This window comes from Lichenostomus cassidix, chromosome 25, assembly GCF_008360975.1.
Source record: "Lichenostomus cassidix isolate B80296 chromosome 25, HeHo_3.0, whole genome shotgun sequence".
Lineage (NCBI taxonomy): Eukaryota > Metazoa > Chordata > Aves > Passeriformes > Meliphagidae > Lichenostomus > Lichenostomus cassidix.
The window spans coordinates 666,338-688,870 of NC_139505.1; the positions used below are offsets into that span (position 1 = coordinate 666,338).

The following is a 22,533-nucleotide window of genomic DNA, read 5'->3' on the forward strand; positions in this document are numbered from 1 at the left end:
GAGAGAGTTTCTTGGCTTTCCATTCCTGAGCTGGAGAGTTTATATCCCCTCCCTGATCCTTGTAAATGTCGCTGAACTTGGATGTTCTTGTCACCTGCTCCTCCATGGTGCCGGGAGTGGGGACAATCACACAGCGGCAATTGGCAGGAGCTTGGCGCTGGGCAGGAGGGAAAAAACCCAACTTTTCTGGCATTCCTTTGAATTTGCCTCTGTGGTCCTGCTTTTGGGAGAGGAATCATATCTTTGAAAAGATCTGGAGGGGCACCAGCTTCTGTAGCCACATATAGAGTCAATGGATAAATGATGGGGAATTAATAATATAACTTGGATTGTTCAAGGGAATTAGGCACATAATTCAGGCAGGAACTTTGATTAATCCTGCAGGGCCCTGTTGGTATCCAGGAGACTTTTCTTCCTGCTGGGGCCTGACCAGGAGGTGCAGGAATTGACCCCTCTGGCTGGGGGGAAGTTTGAAGGCTCAGGATACTATGCAGGACTGGACAGGGACCATGAAGGACAGGTGGTCCTGGGCCACTGCCCAACCCCACAATTTTGCAGACAAACTCCACTCTCTGCTGATTTTTCTCTCTTCTTCTTCTTCTTCTACTTCTTCTACTTCTTCTTTGTTTTGGCTTTGAACAACAAAATCCACTAACACACACATGCAGACACACACTTTTTTCTTTTTTTTTTCTTCTTCTTTTTTATGAAAAAAGGTCTTTTCAACCTTAAACCCACCCATCTGCAGGGGCATTAGCAGAGCTGGCTGCGTTTCTGGAGGCAGAGCTTTTCCGTGGAGCTGTGCATCTCCTTGATGCTCTTTGCTCTAGAAAAGCACTGATTTTTGGAGATGAGGGAGCAGGAGGAAGCCTGCCTGGCCCCTCTGCCCAGCTCAGCTGAGGCTCTGCCAGCACTGGGACAAGCTGGTGGAGATGCTGGAGTGAAAGCAAGCTGCCTCCCTCCTCTGGTGCGAGGGATGGCCACGGAGCAGGTTGCCATGGAGAACAGGGATTATTCTGCGCGTGTGTGTACGGGGCGGGGGGAATATCGTAATTTTTTTAAAAACATTTTTGATGGAGCGCGATGCCGTCAGCGGCCGTGCTCACCCGACCTTGGGAGCTGCAACCTCCAACCCCAGCCCCATCCCCTCCTCCCCTCCTCCTGCAGCCCTAGCTCCTGCCCCAGCCCCTCCATCGGACTCTTATCTCCAATAATCCCCCTGTAAGAGGGCTTTCTGCTTGTTATGACACCCAGTGAAAGCGTGGGAGAAAGATCCTTTCTTCGCCCTTGTCCTCCACAGCCAGCCACTAGCCTGAATGGGAGGCTTTTTTGTGTCTCTGTGTGCCTGACTAATTGAGCTGAAGGACTTGCGTCTGGAAGGGCTTGAAAGGGACTTTTGTTGCCACTGCAGAGTTTGTGGAAGGCGAATGAGCCCTGCTTTCTTAGGGAACGCGGGTCCTGGGCAAATTTGACTCTCGAGTGCTCACGCCTCCCAGTTCTTTGGGAAAATTAGGAAAAAAGGGTGATGGGATGGAATTTTTTGTGTTGTGTGTGGGTTTTTTTTGGAGGGGGGGATTTTTTTTTTAGTGCTATCGGCAGCCCCAGGAGCTGGAGAATTGAATCTGGCAAAAAAAAATGTCTGGCCCTGGAAGGTTGGTGAGCTGGCTGTGAAAAAAGGACTTGGTGAGATGAGTTAAACCCGGCTAAAAATAACAGTATCAGCAGCCTCTTTCTCCAAAAATAACAGTATCGAGAGCCCTTACCTCCAAAAATAACAGTATTGAGAGCCTCTGCCTCCTGCTTTTTTAAGGGCCTGATAATCAAAACCCAAATCTTCTCTATGATTCCATGGGAAATTGTTTTGTGGTCCAAGGATGCTTCCACATCCCATAGCATCCCAAGAGGTGATGGGTGTCAATTATCACAAGGTGGTTCAAGTGGCTGCTGCAAAATTCTTCTTTTCCTCTTGGCCTTAACAGGAGTGATGAAAAGTTGGGATTCTCCCTAAAAGTGCTTTAATGGTTGCTTGCTGTGGGTGATCCCCAGGTGACCCCTGGCAGCACCAGTGCAGGTGTGGGAGTGCAGGAAGGAATTCTTCTGATACCTATAACAGCCCCAAACCCCAGATCTTCTTCAAAACACCCAACATCCTGCTTGGCAGGAAAACCAAGAGGGTTTGCCATAGCAGTTTGGGACTTCAAAGGCTCTTTTCCATTGGGAAGGTTGTTTTGGGGCACCTGGGCTGTCACCCCTGGTGGTATCTCCTGCTGCACTTTTGTTCCGATCTCAAGAATGTGATGTTTCCTTGTGTCTCTGTCCAGGGTATTTTCTTCCTGCCTTTGCTAATTTTTCATGATCTGATGCTGGATTCATCCAAAGACCAGCAGAATCTTCCCTCCACCCATCTTTTCCCCATGGTGGGGCCATGCAAAGCCTACTGCTGAGTGTCTCGCCTGGAAAACACTCCTCTGGCAAGGAGGGAACACAGGGTTTGGGAGAAAAACAGGGATTCTGAGGCAGAAAATGTCTTGACATCTGGCAAAGACTGGGCAGTGGCTTTTTAAGTGGCTGGGGGGAGAAATGGGGAATAAAGTGGCTGTATGGGGTCACTTTGTTCCTGTTGCTTATTTCCCATGTGATGTGCAGCCCTTGCACCTCATTGAGAAGCCACTTGAAATTTCTCAAACCTCACCCCCCCTTCCATTTTTCCTTCATTCCAATGATCTTGCAGGTCCCTCTGCACAAAAAATTGCTGTAGAAGCTGCCAGGGTCCATTCCATCCCCTGTGTGGATAAATACTCCTGGGGTGTGTTATTGATTTCCAGTGCCAAGGGATTAAAACATATTGAAAGCTGCATTTTTGATGGGGTGATGCAGGGGCTGTAAATGCCCACAGCACCTCTTATCCCACCCTGTGCCCAAAGGCTGCAGTTGGGTTCCTTTGGGAGTTTTCCAGGGCCAAAGAGGTGCATCAAGCATGGGGGGAAAGCAGAATAAATGGGTCTGAAACAAATGTGGACATGAGCAGCAAAATGTGATAGAGAAGCGAGGTAAAGGCAAAGAGAAGTGAATGAACAGCAGGCTTTTTAAATTAAAAAAAAAAAGATCATAAATTTAAAAATCACTTTTGGAGATGGTGCCAAACCCCTTTTCACATGACTCCTCCTGGAGTTTTTAAATCCAGCAATTTCTGCACTGCTCTTTACCAACATTGTGCTAAAACCCAACCTTGGTTTTGTGTCCTGCAGCCCGAGGTCCGTCCTGCCGCAGCTCTCAGGATGCCCGTGACACCAGGTATTTGTTAATGCATCCTGACTCATTACTGTCCCAGGAAAAGACAATTGCTGTGCTGTTTGGGTGCTCATGAGGCAGCATTTGAGGGGTTTGTCCCATCAGCCCCATGCCAGGATAATGCAGTTGTGTATTGGTCATTAGTGATGAGCAGCTCCCGGTTTGGCACCTTTTTAATTTTTTTTTTTGGTTGATCTTTTTTTTTTTTTTAAATATACTTCCCAAAAATTAATTTTTAAAAAATCACCCAATTCTGCTTTTGGAGTGATGTGTGAGCTTGGAAATTGGGGCTTGGAATCAAAACAAGATGAGACCAGCAGAGCTAGGCTCCTGCTCCTGTCGGCTGGAGGCCAGAAGACATAAAGAAACCCAGAATTACTGGTGCATTTTTTTTGGCTTTGGGGTTTGGTGGGTTGGGGTTTTTTGTTTGGGTTTTTGTTTGTGGTTTTTTTGTTTTGTTTTTGGTTTTGGGGTTTTTTTTGATGTGTTTAAAAAAATATTTATTATTATTATTATTTATTATATATATAATTTTTTTTTTTTTTTAGTAGGGAAGGGGCTTTGCCAAAGTGCACACCTCAAGTATATTTCACCCTCTGCAGAGGCTTTACTAGGCTGAAACCAGCTTAATGAAATAAAGGGTTTATTTTTTTATAATTGACAGATAGTTCGGGGCTTGTGCATTTCAGAGCACAGTAAACTGACTCTGAAACAATTGTTTTTATGGTGCCTCAAACCAAACCCCTAAAATTTGGGAAATTCTTACCCTTGTACAGATTATTGCTGTTGCCCTTAACATCTTACAGCTCAAATAACAGATTTTGAGTAGATCGCAAAAAAAAAAAGATCAAATGTAAAAAGAGGCATAGAAAATAACAGAAAAATCAGGAGGTTTTAGAACAGATGAGGAATAATTCTTAGACAAAACACAGCAATAATCCTAAAGCGCTTTATTACTGTGAATCTATACAATGTTGCAATAAAATATTTAGGATTCTGCAATGCATCTATTTCTCCACCTTAGAGCTCATTGTAATATTCATAATTCCTGCAATGCCAGCATTTGGTGAGCATGAGGTCACTACCTGGAATTTCCCTGTTTCAGTTCCCAGCACAGGGGCCTTTGTGTTTTTGGGGCTGGGATCAGGAATCACGATTTTTGCAAAGGTTTGGAGGAGCAGGGCAGTGGCACCACACTGATACCATGCACGCTTCAAACACACTCTGAGCATCCCGGGATGCTGGACAGGTCACAGGGATGTGGACTGGGGCTCTGGTGACACCACTGCCATCCCTTTGCTCCTCTCTGCCTCCCCAGAGGACCACGGGCTCACGCAGCACTGGGGGAAATTGTAATTTAATTTTTTCCTCAATGAAAACACTGGAAAAAAGAAAAAGGAGAAGTGGATCTTGGTGTGTTTTGTGACTTTGTTTCCAGCAGACGAAGAGCCAGGGGCCTCAAGGCCATCCCAGTGAACAGGTTTGATATGAGCAGCCGAACCCTTGTGGCTGGCAGGACCCTTCGCCGCTGCACCACCGGAGGGTTTCACCTTCTGCTGAGAGTGGCCTGCTTCTCTTCTTTCCCTTCCCTTCCTTTTCTTTTCTTTCCTCTCCTTTTTTTTCTTGTCTAGTATTAGTTTCATTTTATTTTATTTTTCTATTCATTTTTTAATTTTCCTTTGTCTTCATTTTCCTTTCTATTTTTATTTTCCTTTCCATTTTTTCTTTTTTCTTTAATTTTATTTTTCCTTTTTTTTGTTGTTGTCATTGCTTTTCTATTTTGTTTTTCTCTTTGTTTTCTTTTCCCATTTTCATTTCCATTTTTTTCCCAATTGCGCGCTTAAGCCTGCTTTGTCTTGTCTCTTGCCGGAACATTTAACGAAGGGGCAGCCGCTCCTACGCCAGTAGGGTTTTTATTGTTGTCGTTGGTATTTTCCTGATGCTTTGTTCCACCCAGGGCCCGTGGTGCCCATCGAGGGGTATAGGTCGGGGTGCCCGGCATGGACTGGGAAGCACAAAGCCCCAAGGAAGACACGAGGGCTCTTATTATCCAGGCCGTGCAGGAAAGAGTTAACCCATTAGAAATTCCGAGCCCTTCTTCCGATAGTTAAACCTGATTTGCATGCATTTGCATAATGAATGTCATTTGCATTCTTGGAGGTTGGCTACTTCTGTGGGAAAAGTCAAAGCAGGATTGCGGGGAGGGCGAAGGGGGGTCGGTGAAGAAAGAAGGGAAGATTTTTCCCCGCACCCCCGCGCATCCCTGCCCTTCGCCATCCTCGCCCAAATGCTCTTTTTCTTCCCCTTCTTTCTCCCCATTTTTCCCCCCTCGATGCCTTCCTGCCTCTCCCTTCCGCAGGACGCACAAAGCCAACCATCGGTGGATAGGCCGTGGCGAGGCAAGGCGCATCCTTTCCCGCTTCCCCCCCTCTCCTTCTTTAATTTCTGCCTCTAATTCCATCTTGGCTCCCATTCCCAGCGCCCTCGCGTGCGGGGGGCTGCGGCCCTCTCCCTCCCCTCCCCGTGGGTGCATGCGTGCTGAGGCGGGAGCAGAAGGGGGAAAGAAAGGTGGGAGCCACCATTTTAAGCAGCTGACGTGTAAAATGGCCGATTCCCTTTCCCCTGGCCCTCGCCACGCGGGCGGGAGTGTTCCGGCAGCATCGATGGGATGGGATGGGATGGGATGGGATGGGATGGGATGGGATGGGATGGGATGGGATGGATGCTGCCTGTGGTGCTCCAGGTGTCACATCCTCACCATGGGGCGTTCGGCTCCCCGGGGCTCATCCCAACCTCGGCCGCGGGGATTTGGGATTTCCCTTTTCCCGCCAGCACTGGGGCGTCGCAGCCATGAAACCCCCCGGCCACGCACAAGGCACCAACCTACACCCCAAAATCAACCTCTTTTCATCTCATCTCCAGGTTTGCAGTGGGGATGGCACCAAAGGCAGCTCTATCATCTCTTTTTACCAGATTATTTTTTTAATTTATTGTTCCAAATGCTCTCCATGCCTCCTGAGGACATTGTGGGGCTTGAGACTTGGCTGCAGAATTTTTTCCTAGATGCACTAGATGGTGTTTCATTCTATGTGTACTGTGATAACATTAGCGAAAGAGCTGTTTAATTATATTTTTTTACACCTCCTCCCTCTTTTGGATTAGAAAAATTCAATAGCCTGATTTTTTTTCTGTTGCTGGAACCATTCTGTGGCTTTTTAGGAAAGGGGAAAAGAATCAATGTGCACCATGGGCTGGGGCATGAGAGGCTTTGCTTGGCCCGGGTGATCTGTGGGCAAAAAGTTATTGTGCTCAGGTTAATCTGAGAGAGGGGAAAAATCTCTTCACACAACGGGTGGGGTGGGAAGTGATTAATTTTACTGAAGCACTTGAAATATATTTGGGTGTTTTATCTGAAGGCCTGTTGCAAGAGGTTTGTGGTTTAGGTGAAAATCTTGGTGTTCCATGAGGCTGCGTTTGTTGTTCTTTTTAATTTCTCCCCATCCCTCTGTTGCCATGAGACCTGGAAACTTAAAAGCCTAAATATGCTGAGTGAGTTTAACCCTGGTGTGACGGGAATTTTGAAAGCAGATTAAAACCAACTCAGAATTTATCCCTGGAAGAAAAATAAATCACATTTTTTGCTGGTAGGCTGATGCTGGAGCCCGAAACACGCCTGGCTGGGGGCAGCCCTGTGGGGAATGTGGCTGGGCTTGGCTCTATCCTGGTCCCTGGTGGGGTCTGTGAGGTGGGAAGGGACAGAGGAAGGGGTGACTGTCACAGTTGTAGCTCTTTAGCTCAAGCCATGAAGGGTGTGTGGCCACGCGCTCCACTCTGCCTGCCAAACGTGCTTAGTCAGGAATGGGAAATACTTCCCTAAAACTTGCAAAAATGCACTAAGGCTCTTAGCTCTCTGGCTAAGCTGCAGCTACTTAGTCTATTTCTCACTGCTTTTATTTATAAATTTCAGTCCATGCTGGGGGATTTTTTTCCTTCCTTTTTTTCTGGTTCTTTCCCTGGGATGGGGCACAGGAATATGTCGGAAGTGGGGCTGGAAGGAGAAGATGGGTCTGGGCATTGCTGCTCTGCTCCCACCAGTGCCACTCACTGGCTCTGCACCACTGAATTTTCACAGGATCAGATTATCTCTGATTTCTGTAGTGTTAGAGATGATTTATAGGACTAATGGACAGGGGAACAAGCTCTTTCTCTGGCCCTTCCTCTGTTAAGCCACCTCAGTTCTGCACTGGGTATCTAAATCCATGTGTAGCCTGTGAGTAGCCATAGCTGGAGGCAGAGTTTATACAGATGGAAAGCACACAAAGTGAATATTAACGTATTATTAAAATATAAAACAATTGTGTAAGGATGCTTGAAAGCATCCAGAGGGTCAGGGCTGCTCAGTTTTGGTATTTTCAAGCAGGGATGAGCAGCGCTGAAGGTTTGCCACTTGGTTCCTACTGTACTGAGGGTGACTGTCACCGAGTGCATCCTGTCAGGCTCCTCCTTTGATCCAAGGCTCATCCTTCAATGAGGCTCTTGCTGGTGATGTGTCTCCCCAGGCCTGGGCACAGCAAAGTGCTCAGGACAGCCAGGATAAATTCCCCCAGCCTCAGGGTGCTTTGAGCTTGGGTTTGGCTTTGGGCCTTGGTGGAGCAGTCACTGCCCTGGGCAGGGAGGGAAACCTGGAGAACACAGCTTGCCAGAAAGCAAAGAAAGAATAAAGAAGGTGATTTTTTTACTTAGATTTGCAGTTTTTGGTCCTGCCTTGCAATTTTGGAGTACTTGGAGCTGTCTTTGCCACATGACTGCAGTGGGGCTGTGGCTGGCTTGATGGGGACAGGGAATGGTGCATTGAGAGATTTCCCCCATCTCAAATCCCCCCAGAGCAGACCCTGGCTCCTCTCGGTCCCTACAAGGCTGAGGCCCCACTGGGGCATCTCAGGTTCAGAAACCAGCCCAGCATCAAGGATTCCATCTGAATTCTCTTTCCTTACTCCCCTTTCATCCCAGAAACGCGGCTGTAATCTCCCTGCCCTGGCGTAATCCAGCCAGGGAACACAGTCCTGACATTTAACATGTTCCCATCCTCTTTTCTCTCTCTTTCCAGGCTGAACATGGGTTCACCCTACGTGATGCTCATTTTCTGGCTGATGAATTGCAGGTCTCTGGCCTGGTGAGAGTTCACTGGGAATATACTGGTAAGTGGATTTTCAAAAATTTTGACTTTTTTAAAAAAGACTTTCCCTAAGCTCTTACATTGGGTCTGGCACCGTCACACTGCTGGGATAGGCTGAGTTTCTCTGTGGCAAATGCTTGGGGACTGGTGAGAGCTCATGGTGACTGCGTGATGGGGAAAAAGAGGGGCCAAATCTCTGTAATCACCAGCACCTTCCTTGCTGACCATTTGACCCAAAGTCTCAAACATTTGGATTTTTTTCTGTGTTTATTATCTGTTCTCATGTGTTTGTTAACTCAAAATTCCCAAGTCCTGGGAGAGGTGTTTGTCCCATCCACAGGAACAAAATGCTCCTTTGGGGTTCTTTGAAGGGGGTTGTGTTTTAAATGGAAAGGGTGTAACAAAGGTGTTTCTGTTGTGTTTGGTTTTAGATCAGATTGCCTCATCATTACATGAACCCAGGAATGGGGGTTATACGGAAACCCTTCCCTCCAAAAGCCGTGAGGAGCTGCCGGCAGGACCTTGTCTTGAGGGACCCTCAGCAGAATCTCCTCACCACGGCTGACCCCACTGCACCCTGCTCCTCTCCCTGCTCCTGCTGGCAGACCCTGGCCTAGAGCGTGATGTGGATCCTGACTTACACCAGCGCCAATCCAGGCTGACCAGGGCTGCTGACCAGCACCAGGTCTCGATGTGGGGACACAGCACCAGCTCAGGCACGGACAGGGGGCAGAGGACACTGGGACATCCCTATCCTGCCCCTGCACATTGCCCTGTGGGCCACTCACTGGTGAGACTTGGGTGGGATGTGGTACCACTGTGGTGGGTCACACCAGGGAGTGGGGAAGCTGCATCCCTTGAGGGATGGGGACTGCAGGTAGAGCCCACACCGGTGGGCAGCTGGCATGAGGCAGAGGTGACGGGCAGGGGGAGAGGTGCTGGGAAGGGACAGTGTGTTTATTATTGAGGCGCAGCTGAAGCGGGTCCTTTGCCAGTGGTCAAGTCTGAATCACAAACTCCGCATTGTTTCCAAGTGTGTTCAGCACATTTCCCTTCTCCCCCTCCCTTTCCCTTTCCTCTCCTCTCGCCCTTGCACAAAGCTGTCATTGTGCCGGGGACTTGGTGATGGCAGCGTTGTTATTTGGTCAAAAAAAAAAAAAAAAAAGAAAAGAAAGAAGTGGGGAGGGGGGGACCCAACAAGGTGAAGAGGTTTAAATCAGCTTAGCCCAAATGCCAATTAAAAACCAAAGAGGATTAGGCTTGTGATCAGCAGAATAGACAGTCATTGTACCCGGGAGGAGGTTTCCCCCTCCCCAGGCCCGACGCAGTGGTGCTGCAGGTCTCGCTGGGATCGGCACCACTGCCCCTCGGCAGAATGGAGCAGGACAGGGGCTCAGAGGCTGCCCCTGACCCCCGGGGCTGGGCTGTCCACCTGCCAAAGCATTGACAGGGCCTAGAGAGACCCACAGGTCCCTGGTGCAAAGACATTTTCTTGCATTTTTTAAGTGTGTGCAAGGACTCTTGTCTAGCCTTGAGTTCAGCCAAGCAAAGAGAGGTTTCAACCGCTCTGCCAAGGGAAAAGTCTGCCCTGACATGGGTTTTTGGGCTGAGAGCATCCCTTGGCCGGGGGCTGGTGGAAGGTCCCTGAGGTGAGATCCTGTCTGGATCCCATCTTGCCAGACCCCCATGTGCAGCCCAGCTGCTTGAGCTGGCTGAGGCCTCTCTCCAACTGCAGGACCATTGGTCAGACCTCAGCTCCAAAGCAGTTGGCACATCACCTTTTGTCCCAGGCTGTGGTTGCAAAGCGCCAGAACCATCGCATGAATTCTCCTCCAGCCAGTGGAGATCCAGAGAAGACTTCTTCTCTGCTCCATGGCCTGGAGATGCCATGCTGGTGCTCTCTGCCTGGTTTAGTTCCCTACGCCACCCACTAACTTCCTTCTTTCACGGTTTGAAGTCTAAGGTAGCCAGAACCTGTGATCCTTGTAGCCCCCTCACCTGTCAGTGAACCTGGGCTGGGTGAGGTGTGTCTGGATGCTTGCTTGGACTGAAAGTCATGGGGCTCACCCAGCTCTCTCCTGGTACGCCACTAAACTGGTAAAACTCCAGGAACAGGAAGATGCTCTTTACTATGGTGGTAATGGGAAGCAGTCTGTGGCTGCGGCCTTTTTGTTCCTGACTCTACAGACAGAGCAGTGAAGGCAAATCCCCTGAAGCAAAATGGCTACACTGGTGTGAAAAAGGTGTTGCCAAAGCAGGAGTGTCCTGATGCGACACTGACTACTTAAAACGTGTCCTCGCCTAGGTAGAAAATGTGATTCTAAACTAACTTTGAGGCTATTTTGTAAAGGAAATGTGCCAAGTGTAGGTGGGAACTGGGCCAAGCAGGAAGAGGTTTAAGGGACTTCAGCAACAGGTGGAGCTTAAGCAGCTCCATGTCTGATTGGGAGTGAGCAGCCTGAGCCCCCCCTCTTTTAGCCTGATGCTGCCTGGCAGTTGGGAGTGCAAAGGGACCCCCTGCACACCTGTCCTGCCTCTTCTCAGTGTCTCTACGAGGTGGATCCTCTCTGCTAATGGGGACCATCTCCTGGCTGAGGTGACTTTGGAGCTTGGTGGATCCCACTGTCCTGCTTTGCACAGGAGCCCGGGGACGGCTGCAATGGAGCCTGGTCCAGCTCCAACCATCTCCTGGAAGATGCTGAGCTGAGACGTTGCTGCTCTAGATGCAAAATGCTCCTGGCCTTGAGCCAGGGAGAGGAAAAAGGGAGTGAAAGGGCCTTTTCCCTGGAGAGCAGAAGGAAAAGTGTCCCACTTCTGGACCAGGAGCCACTTTTCTCCGATCCCGGCCATGGTCAGCCCTGGCTGAAGGATCACAGTCGTGGTGCAACAGGCGGCTCTGGTGCTGAGGCTGTGGATGCTCAGGAGGGCAGAAAGCAGGGGAAAGCTGTGGAGCAAAGGAAATGTGCTTTGAGGGGACAGGGAAAGGGTGAAGGGGATGTTGTGGGCTGGGAGGTGCAACGCCTCCACACCTCCTTCCTTCGGAAAGCCCTCGTGCCGCCGCTGTCCCCACGCCCGGGGATGCCCAGCGGCACCCAGCGAGTGCCCGGGCTGTGGGAGCGGCGGAGAGGGCGAGATCCGTTGCTTTTTGTCGTTGCCGTGTAATTTATGATATGAGAGAGGGCCATTGTCTGGACCCATCCTGTATTTTTCCGAGGGCTTTGCCTCTCTTCCCAGACCCCCGCTGTGCTCCTGCTACTGTACGGTTGCTATGGGACTGCTCCCCGCGCCGCGGCTATGCGGGGCAGTGCCGGGGAGGGCTGCCCGCCGCGCCCGGACCCATCTGGAGCCCCGAGCCCGCAGCCGCAGCCCAGCCGCCCGGCGGCCCCGCTGACGTGCCGAGGGCCTGGGAATGGGGCTTTCGGCCCATCCAAGTTCACGGCCACCGGAGGCATTCAGCTGCCGGAGGGGCGGGGGGGGGGGGGGCGGGTAGCGGGATCTAGGGCGTTTGGCTCCATTCTCCCTTCCCTTTCAACGCCGGCAGAGTCCTCGGTGCATACAGATCCCCCGTCCCTTTCTCCTCCTGACAAGTGCGCACATAAATAAATTACCCCACCGGGCGAGTGTGGAACAATCTGTCCCCTAAATTCTATTCATCGCCAGACAGGACTCATTATTCCCCCGATTAAAGCCGCTGGAGTAGCTTGCAAGGGTTACAGTTACTCTGTCAAACTGTAAATAAGACACTAAAAATAAAGGGCGCTGGCGAGAGAAGGGGGAAAGGGAAGCCAGACTAATGCCTGCTGCTAGGGAAACCGAATGAATCCCTAATGACGCCTGTGTACAAACTGCAAATAATGAAGGAAAAGTGACAAACAGACCTCGGCCAGGCTGCGGCGGGGTCCTCACTCCGTGGTGGCAGTGGGGACCATCTCACCCCTTCCTCCAGGGAGAGCCACTAGGGAGCAGGACCCCCTTCTATACCCCTCTGAGCAGAGTGTTTAAGCCCTTGTCCTTCACTTACAGGAAGGTTTAGGTCTTGTGGGTGTGTTTATTTTTCAGGCACAGACCTCACCTGAGCCTGAGCCCACATTTTGAGGTTGTAGGGAAAAGGTCCATCTCATGTGGCCTCAGGGCAGGATGCAAGGCGGCAACCCCCAAACTTTAGTGTGTCCTCTGCTGTTAAAACAGCTTGGAGCTCTGACCTAGGACTGGGTTAGGGTTAGGACCAAGGGGGTTAAATCTATCTCTCTGCCCAGAGCCCAGGCTTCTTCCCACCGGCAGCAGGTCATCAGTCTCATGGCTGAGGTGGAGACACGGCTGAATCGCAGGTCTGAGCAATCTAGGTGTTCTCCTCACTGCTGCCTGTGCCACGATAGTTCACAGAGGAGGATGTGTCCAGCCCTAGAAAGCCTCTTTGGATAAAATATTGCTCCTTCCTGGCTGGTCTCTTGCCAGACAGCAAAGATAGGGACGTTCACCTTGCAGGGGATCCTTTTTCTCCTTTGATATCTTAGAGCTGAAGAAATGAGGCAAAAAAAATCAGCTATAGGCTTGACGTGGGTGTTTCTCAGTTCCAGAGGGACTGAAATGTGAGAGTTTTATTTCAGGTCCTGCTTGAGCTATTCCCACCACCCTCAATGGGCGAAATGCTGGAATTCTCTGTCGCTCAGAGAAATATTTTCATTCGTGGCCCCCAAGCATGTAAAATATGGAGCAAAGACAGCTCTGAGTTGAGCCACTCCAGGTGGATTCTTGCTCTCCAAGGGAGAACACCGAGCAGGGAAGATCCTGGTAGGACTGTGCAGTCCTTGTGACCCAGAGCAGATGTGTGACCAGGATGGACACTGAGCTCTCATCCCCCAGATCTCTGTGGATGTCTCAGTGCACTCCCATCCTCCCATGGAGCCCAACAGTGCTGGGGCCTTTCTGGAGCCTGATCTGCACAAAACACCAAGGAAGGGCACAGCCAAGAGCAGGGGGACAGCAAAATGCTGATCCCTGCCCTGTGGATGCTGCTTAGCTTGGCACCCACCTGTCCTCCCACCAGCAGCAGAGTTGCAAGGGGCCTCATGCAGGCAGAGGGTTTTTTAGAGACATGCTCTGCTTGGGTCTTCTACAAAGCTCAGACATCTTAAAAGGATTTTTCAGGCCAGCCGAGCTAGTCTGGAGCCCAGTTGCATTTCCCAGTCAGGTCAAACCTGGGCTTAGCAGATTTCTTTCCTTTCTCTCTTAGGGAGAAAAAAAAGCCTTTTCACCCACAATTCCTCACTGTGAGGCCTCATGACTCCACAGCAGCATTCCTGGGACATTCCTGATGCCATGGTATGTGCAGAATTTCAAACAGAGGCACATGGCTCTACATTTCCATGTGCTCTCCCAGTTGGACTCTACCATTTGGGAGAAACTACAGCATGGAGCAAGAGATTCACTATTGCCATTAGTAGTGGTGGTGTCTGTGCAGCTCCCACAGACCCAGGTTCATGTGTGTAGGTGGTGATCAAGGAAGAGCTGTGCTCCTGTCCCTCCCCTGCAAAATTTACCAGCTTAGTAGGAAAAAGAGCAGTCTGAAAAAAGTCTCATAATCAGCCAGGCCTGAGCAAGTCAAACCCACACCTGGTGCTGCACAGCCATGGAAATGGGCAGCTCTTCAGCACACCTGCTCCCTGAAGTTTGCCTTTAGAAGAGTTTTGGGCTTAGGGAGACTCATGGTATCCCGGGAGAGGGTTTTGTTCCCTTGGGTTTTGCTCCCTTGCCAGGAATGTCTTTCCTTGAAGACTGAGGTCCTGGGACATACTGTCAGAGCCAGGGATGCAATTGGGAATACTCAGATCCCCTTGAGACTGCACTGGGAATGGCAAAAAGGAACTTACTTGCCTTTTCCTGCCAGAACCTCTTGGGTGACATTTTCCAAGGTTTCTCTCAATCTGTAAAAATAGTATTATTGCTGCTTTTTAATGGAAGCTGTGATTCACCTCCATGTTAATCAGCCAGCGCTAGAAACCTGAGTTTGAGGAGATTGGGGATTGTTGGCCCTTCAGCATAGCACATCCTGACCAGGTTTGCCCTATGGCCACCTGGAGAGATGAGGATAATCCGGGAGTCTTCCATTTTAAATATCTTCAAACAGTCCTGAGAAGATCCTGTGCCTCCTTTCATTTCCTTGAGACACCTGACTGTGCTTTTTCCTCTGTCCATGGATGTCATCTGGACGTGTCCATGAACCAGAAGCTGGCAGCTCGGTCTTGGACCTTCAAAGATGGCTCAGCAAGGTCTGAAGGGCTGTGTTTCAGTCATGCCACTGACAGTCCCCTTCCCTTTTCAAGGATTAGGCTGAGGCAAATACCTTCAGTTTGGTTTAATCCTCAATACCTGATTCTGGAGGAGTTTGCTGGCTCACACATAGCACACACACATTTCAGTAATAGCCAGGTAACTCACAGGGCTAAATCACTCTGGGTTTTTTTCATTATAACCTCCTTTTAAAACACCTTTAAATGCTTCCCCGCAGGCTCATGTGAGAGCTGTTAAGGGCTTCATTTGAATAAATAAGGGCATAGGTAGAGGAGGAACATCACCACAGCCCCCTGGAAACCCAATGCCAGCGATGGCAGGAGTGGGCTGGCGAGTGGCGAAGGGCCTCGATGTTATATATTCCATAAAGTAGAGTAATTAAGTATTACTAGTTTTGATGACTTCAAACAGAGTGACTCCAGGAAATAAGCCCCTTCTTTATAATTAGTGGGATTTCCTCTGCATCAAACGGAGAGATTGATTCTTTAATCTGCTCACATGCTTTTGATTTGGTCTTTCAGCTGCTTGTACCAACTGCTTCTACTCCCTGCTCTTGCCGATAAAACCTTGCAAAGGAGATTTTAGGAAGGCATGACCTGAGTTGAGGTCCAGGATTTTCTTTGTGTGTGGCTGTTTTGTGTATTCCTAATTTGCCAGAGATGATGTACATGATGATAACAATAATAAAAAATAACATGGATGGTGTTTTTAACATCCACGTATACTTAGGCCAGATAACTGGGTTTTGGGGTTTTGGGGTTTTGGGGTTTTGGTTGTTGTCTCCTCTCCTCAACACACCCCTTAGCTCTGTCTCATGCTCTTTAACACCTGGAAAGGTGGTTTTGGCTACCAGTCCACAAGTGAGCTGACCCAGGTGAGGCTCACTGCAAAATATTGTTCTTGTGAGAGCACAAACCTTACACTGGGGGTCTGGCCAGGCTGTCAGCATTCCAAGGACTCTGTTGAAGTAAGGGCTTGATCTGTACAGAGTCCTCTTAGAGAATTTCAGGTGTTGGACCTCATTTAGGACTAAACAGGAACTTAGGAAGCTCTGTCTGAAATTAAATGGTTTGTGGCTGCCCCATCCCTGGATGTCCAAGAGGTGTCCAAGGACAGGGCTTGGAGCAACCTGGCTCATGGCAGGGGGTGGAATGAGATGAGATTTATGGTCCCTTCCAAGCCAAACCATTCCATGATTCTATGAAAATCCCTGCAACTGTTTCTGTTTTCCAAATGAAAAGTTCAGGGGGGACTGGAACTTGCCTCATGCAAGTGCAAGAAGCCAGTGGTGAGCAACTGCTCCTTCCTGGGCATCTCCACGGGATGAGCGGCACTGTCTCAGTCATATGGGAAATGTGGTCTGGGGTCTGTGCTGGTTCCAGGCATGGACTAAACCTCTCATGTGCTGCTCCCACCTCCAAAGCAGCTCAGATCTTGAATCATCCCAGCAAACAGCCCCTGGCTGGATTTCCTTCTGGCATGTGAGGTTCTTCTGGGATTGCTGTGGAGGGAAAAAAGGGGGGAAACTGGGACTATGTTGCTTTCCATCCACCTTTTTGATCCTGTTGGAAATGTGCAGGATAGGAAAGAGAGAGGACTGTGGGCTTTGTGTGCGTCCCAGATGGTGAAAATGGGAGGACAATGGCCCTGTTTTGGCAGCTGTAGGACAGGGACTGCCATCGCCATTGGTGTGTCACCCACAAACAGGGTGGGAAGGGCAAAAGGGGCTGTGCTCATCCCTGTCAGGTGGCACCAGCCTGCAGGAAGGAGCAGTGGGGTGGGGATGGATCATCCTGGCCTCACCTGGAGCCACAACAGGAGCAGCAATGCCGCAAGCAGTGGTTGGTATGCCCCGCACAAGCCTCCCCGCGTCTGGAGCGGTGTCGAACACAGATCGTATAATTAGGGACCCGGTGAATACGTAACTGTACATTATGCAAATAGTGATCAAAATCACTGTTTTCAGCAGAAATGCCTGAAGATCAAGACAGAAGCTTCATGCAACCTTAATTTAATCTGGTCCTGCAGGAGTGGGGAGGTCTGATGGATGACCCAACCTTGTGCTTGCCCGTGTTTAGCAAGGCTGGGGTGGGAGGAGGGGGGAGGAGTGCTGGAGCATGCTAAGCAAGGGGAAAATGGCACTGGAATCATGTTAGCAAACAGGGGAAAATGGCAGAAAGTGCTGATGTTTACAGTGATTTTATTTTTCTTTTAATTTCAGGTGAAGAACATAAGGCTGGAAGAATAGGAAAAATTAAAAAAAAAAAAAAGAAGAAAAGAAAGAAAGAAAAAGAGTCTCCAAGCCTAGGAAATCTGTGTTAATTGCTTATGAATGTCTCTGTCTAAAAAATTATCGAATTGATGTTGTCGTGCTTTTTTTGACAGCCTGTCTGTTACATTTTTTTTAAAATATTCATGCACCGAAATCTAATTACGAGGCAAATTTAATGATAATGAAATGAAGGCACTTTAGCAGAAAGCACAGGGCCTTGTTAATGTTTTCTCAGCCTCTGTCTTGTTCATATTTCTAAAATTATTTTTTTTTACAACTGTCTTTCTTGCATATTGAAAAAAAAAAGATTGCTGAAAATAAAACTCGGATTGCCGATAATGTTTGTGGTGGCTCCGTTTGTAATGATGGGGAATTTGCAAGGTGATTAAAGGTGTTTTGCAAAAATCAAATGAGCCTAACCTAATCAGATAAGGCAGATGAAATATTATTAGAGGGGTAACATTAAGAGCACGCCTGGAGGCTTTAACAGAGATGAAGTCTCTCGTGAGCTGTGCCAACAACAGCTTTGCCATCCTCTGGGTCTCTCCAGCCCCTTTCCAGGACACAGGACTTGTCTGTGCTCTGCCTAAGCCAGGCCTGGGTGGTTGGAGGATTCACATGGTGTTTGGAGGATGGCTGTGATGGCTGGAATGTGGCTGTGATTAGTAGGGAATGCAGGTGATGGATGGAGCATGCATGTGAGTGTTGGGACATGTGTGTAGCACTTGCAGGAGGCTCCTGATGGCTGGAGAACATGTAGTGGGTGGAGCAGGAACAGGATCAAGCATGCACATGATAGATGGGGCACACACAACGTTTAGAACATGTGTGTGATGAATGGAGCACACCTGATGGCTGGAGCACACATGGGATGGGTGGAACATGTGGTAGTTGGAGCATGCATGTGGACCTTGCATGTGGTGGCTGGTCCATGCTCTCCAGGCCCCTTCTGCACCCCTCTGGGTGGGCATTGAGCAGAGTGCCAGCAGCTGGGTGGCAGAAAAAAGCCATGATCCCACCCATGGGCCTGAGGAGATGTCACCTGGGACCCATGAGCCACCAGGGCAGGGGACAGGCTGCAGGCCATGATGGGTGTCCAGGCCATGATGGGTGTCCAGGCCATGGTGGACGTCCAGGCTGTGGTTGGTGTCCAGGCTGTGGTTGGTGTGCAGACCATGGTTGGTGTCCAGGCCATGGTGGGTGTCCAAGCTGCGGTTGGTGTCCAGGCCATGGTTGGTGTCCAGGCCATGGTTGGTGTCCAGGCCATGGTTGGTGTCCAGGCTGTGGCAGTGTCCAGGCCGTGGTGGATGTCCACACCATGGCCAGTCCTACACCGCATCTCTCAGCTCTGCTGCTGCTCTCTGTGTGATCTAAGGGCTCTGGCTGCTGTTGAGGATGGTGTTAAAGGTTTTCCTGATGGTGCTGGTGACCCTGATCATCTCTGTAGGATCTGCACTTCTGGAGCACCATCAGGAAATTTCTTTTGCTGTGGTTGGAGTGGCCTGGAGGAGGTGGTGTGGGTGGGAAAGGATATGCCAGCTGGGCTCATCGGCTGCCAGCGGGTGCAGGATGGGACTCCCTTTAGGGGGTAGATGGAGGCCAAGCTGGCACCACGGGGCTCATGCCCCTCAGGTATCCCCAGCATGGCTCAAAGTGAGGAGTCTCTGTGGTGCTTGTTCCTGTAGGAATGAAGTGTGTGGGAATTCAGGAGTTTGCAGACCTGGCTGTGAACATGGGTAGATGGAACTCCTTTTTTTCTTCCCAGAAATGCCATTCTTTGCATCCTGGGGTCACCAGTGGCAGCTTAGTGGCTTTGAGTAGCTGTGGCAGGTCTTGAGGGAGGACCATTACAGGGCAAGATGTATTTTGGATCTCTTTTGACTCTCAAACTCCCTGCTCCCTCACTGAGGGCAAGGGTCCCTGCTTGGCCCTCCTGCACTGCAGACCAGCTTTCTCTGATGTGGCAAATCTCTGGGAAGTAGCTCCTGGACCACGTTAATCCCCTTAATCCTTCCTGCAGCCATTCCCTGCTGGTGATCAGGCACTGAAAGGCTTCCTGATATATCTCTGAACTGCTGCAGTTGGCTGCAGAGGGATCCCAGCTCACCAGAGTGAGGGGAGGAACACTGACCCCCTTTGTGCCTCTGATTTCCACAATTCTGCTGCAAAGTCTTGGGCACTTGTAGGCCTGGCTGAAGGATAAGGAGATCTTCTGACTTCTCCCAGATCTGCTGCCACAGATTTGAGGTCTGGATTTCCAGGCTTGCAGCAAGGAATTCTCTCTCTGCACTCAAGCTCTTTGCAAAAGATTTGGATCTCTTCTCTGCCCCATCCTCACCATTGGAGCTGTGCTTCTACCTGCCCTGACCAGATGCTGTGGCAGGAGGAGTTCAGTGACATGGGAAAGCGTTGTAGACTCTGCTATGGATCTCCAGCTCTGGGACCTCACAAGTTCATTTGATGAAGGCTTTTGCATCCCCTTTCTGTGCTTTTCCACCTACACATCATGTCTCCTAAAGTGCTTCAGCTCATCTCATGGGGGAGAAGAGCAATCCCTGGGCTCACCACGTAGAATCATGGAATGGTGTGAGTTGGAAAGGGCCTTAAAACCCATCTCATTCCACCCCCTGCCATGGGCAGGGAAACCTTCCACTACCCCTGGGTGCTCCAAGCCCTGTCCATCCTGGTCTTGGACACTTCCAGGGCTGCGGCAGCCATGGCTTCTCTGGGCACCCTGTGCCAGGGCCTCCCCACCCTCATTGTAAAAATCTCATTCTTTATTTAAAATATAAACTTCTTCTGACATGCGGGAAGCTTATTTTTTGTTCAGCTCTGTCCTGAAAAAAACCCCTTTCTGAGTGGACTCGGGAGCGCTCCCAGGCTTGCACACACACACAGAGCTCCTGAGCTGCATTTATCCTCCAAAGTGACAGTTTTCTATTAGAGAGCTGCAGCCCAGCACGATGATTATAATTGTCACTAATTTCTTTCTTTAGCAATCAGGTTTGTACCTTGACACAGTCAACACAGGCATAAAATGAGGCAGATTCCCCCCATTCAAGGCAAGGTTTGCTCTTGAAATGTTTGTAACCCCCTGATTTCTTTCAGGGAAGCTGGTGCTGCTCTACAGTGTTTCTGTGGAGATGCCAGGTTTTGGTTTATGGTGGGAAAGGGACAATATTAATAACACCATGAGCCAGGGACTGGGAATGCCTCATGCAAACCCCTTTTGAAGGGGCAGTCACCCTCCTGAGCAGGCAAATCGCAAACCCACCCTAGAGAAGGCTGGATGCAGGGATGGAAGGCTCTGCCCTGCCTTTGGTTTGGGCTGGAGCATCCCAGAACCAGCAGGGCTCTGCATAGATGCACCTTCCCTGGGCACCCAGGGCAGAGCCTCATGCTGGTGTCCTTGGCAAGGGGAACCTTTTGCTGCTCAGGTTTTTCCCACTGAACCCTTTAAATCAGTGCAAATGGGATGGGATGGGATGGAATGGCAGGAAGGCAATGTGGGATGAGTGAAAAGTGGCTGTGGGGCTCGTGAGGGTTCAGAGGGGGGGGGGGTAAGACTTTCTCCTGGATTGCTCTTGCATTTCTATCAGGGTCATGAGAGGAGAATTTGGCCCTCTTATTTATTTTATTTTTTTTTAGCTTAAGCCTCTGAAGAGAGTGCTGCAGAGATTCCCAGGGGGTATCGGTTGGCAGAGGTCCCATGATACCCTCAAAAATATCCCCCCAAACAGAAATAACTCAGTAAAACAAAGCGGTGGATTGTTCAGCCAACTAAAATTACCAGCATGTCAAATAAAATATGTACAGCATTAAAATAAAATTTGCATTGCAATAATGCTTTATTAAGCACATTAGGAGATTAAAAGAATCAACCCATTTGTTCCCATTCATGTTGCGTCAGGATTTGCATTTCTTTTTTCCCCACCTCCAGCTCGCCCCTCTCCCCTTGCTTGTTTGGTGAGTGATTTTCTCAACGAACTTTGCAAAGATCTGCCCCGAAAGAAGGTGTGTGTGGATATGCCGAGGGGTTTTTAAATTAAAGCACTTGACTTGGTGGTGTTTGTCTGCATGAGTGTGCAGCAGAGGAGGGGTGGGATGGAGAAGAAAAGGTTTGTCTGCTTCCATTGCAGCTAAAATGGTTAATTAAGACAATAGAGGCTCTATAACAATCGGGGCCGGGGCTGTGAATGCTTGTCTAGACTCTATAGTTCAGCTGCAACTTCTCTGTCGGAATTTTAACTTGGCCCGGCTCATTTCCCCTCCCCTCTTTCCCCGCCTCTCAGCTCATGCCCATAAGTTCTCTTTTCTCTTTTGTTTGTTTTTTTTTGTCCTTAATCAATCTTTTGAGAGATCGGGGCCGGATTGACAGCTCTGCCTGTCTGAGGGCTTGTGTTTGCCACGGCTCTGCCTTCCCAGCGCCCAGGCGGGAGGAGGCATTGTTAACGGAGCCGCTGTGCTCCCGCACGGCCCGGGGCTGGCACAGGGACGGGGCTCGGTGGAGGGGCATCTTGGCATCAGTGGGAGAGGTTTCTGTCTTTAATGCTGAAAGCCTTGGAGAGGGCTGGGGAGGAAGTGGGGAGACACCGATGTTTAGTGTTGCGGGGTCCTGGCACAGAGGGTGCTCCAGGGGACCTGCGTTGGATTGCTCTGGTTCTTGCAGCCCAGGCTGCTCTGAGCTGGGTTGATCCTTCTCTGAGGCAGGTGGGTGAGGCTTGGGGAAGCCAAGCACTGCCACTGGCTCTGCTGGGCAAGGTATCCCCTGCTAGCGCAGTCACTTGGATGGGCTTTGGTTTTGTGGACATTGCAAGGAGCTGCTCTGGCCCCAGTAAACATCAGCTGCCCTCCAGCCAGGATCACACTTGGGCTGTTAAACCAGCTCTGAGAGGCCTCCAGGCTTTGGGGGGCGAAGCAACATAAGGAGGGAGAAACCTCAAGTGACACCCAGATTTTCCACTTCCAGCATTTGCATCAAAAGTATCCTCAGAGCACCAAATAAAGGCCATGCCAGGACTTCAGCTTGCAGCAGAGGGATCTGGTAAAATGTTTATACTCTATAAACCTGAGATCAGCCTAAAGCCTTTGTCCTCAGAGGAGAAGGGTGGCTGTTACTTGCAGCAGCTCCCCCAAAGCCCAGGGATGCTCCCCAGAGGTGAGGTGTGGGCACTGCTGTTGGGGTCTCACAGCTCGGGGTGTCCCCCCAGCCATACCACATCAGGGCTTCTCAGTTTTGCCACATATGGTGCCTCAAACCTCTATTTCTCTTCCACAGGGAGAGGCTCCTGTGGGGCTGGAGAAGCCTGACTGGTGTCTAGGTGGCTTTAAAGGCAGCCTGAAGTGGCTGCACTCAGATAATGGCATGCACAGCGGGAGGGAACCTCTCTGGAGGAGGACGCGGGGATGCAGCCACACGCTTGAAATATGGGCGAGATTATTCCAACTGCATACATGCAAATGAGGCCTGTCTGCAGACAGGAGAGACAAAAGGTCATTAGCT

General features: G+C 49.9%; 1 long non-coding RNA gene across 3 annotated transcripts in view; it reads left to right on the forward strand.

The window, feature by feature from the left end:
• The window catches only part of LOC146427099 (uncharacterized), a 29,507-nt gene extending 12,138 nt beyond the window's left edge, over nt 1-17,369 (forward strand). For 2 of the 3 annotated variants that reach the window (XR_014856543.1, XR_014856542.1), the window contains 4 exons: nt 3,249-3,294; nt 8,399-8,489; nt 8,899-9,257; nt 16,980-17,369. This is a non-coding gene — a long non-coding RNA (uncharacterized LOC146427099). The remainder of the gene's footprint in view (nt 1-3,248; nt 3,295-8,398; nt 8,490-8,898; nt 9,258-16,979) is intronic. The other variant, XR_014856544.1, reaches the window with a different exon arrangement.
• The last annotated feature ends 5,164 nt before the right edge of the window (nt 17,370-22,533 follow it).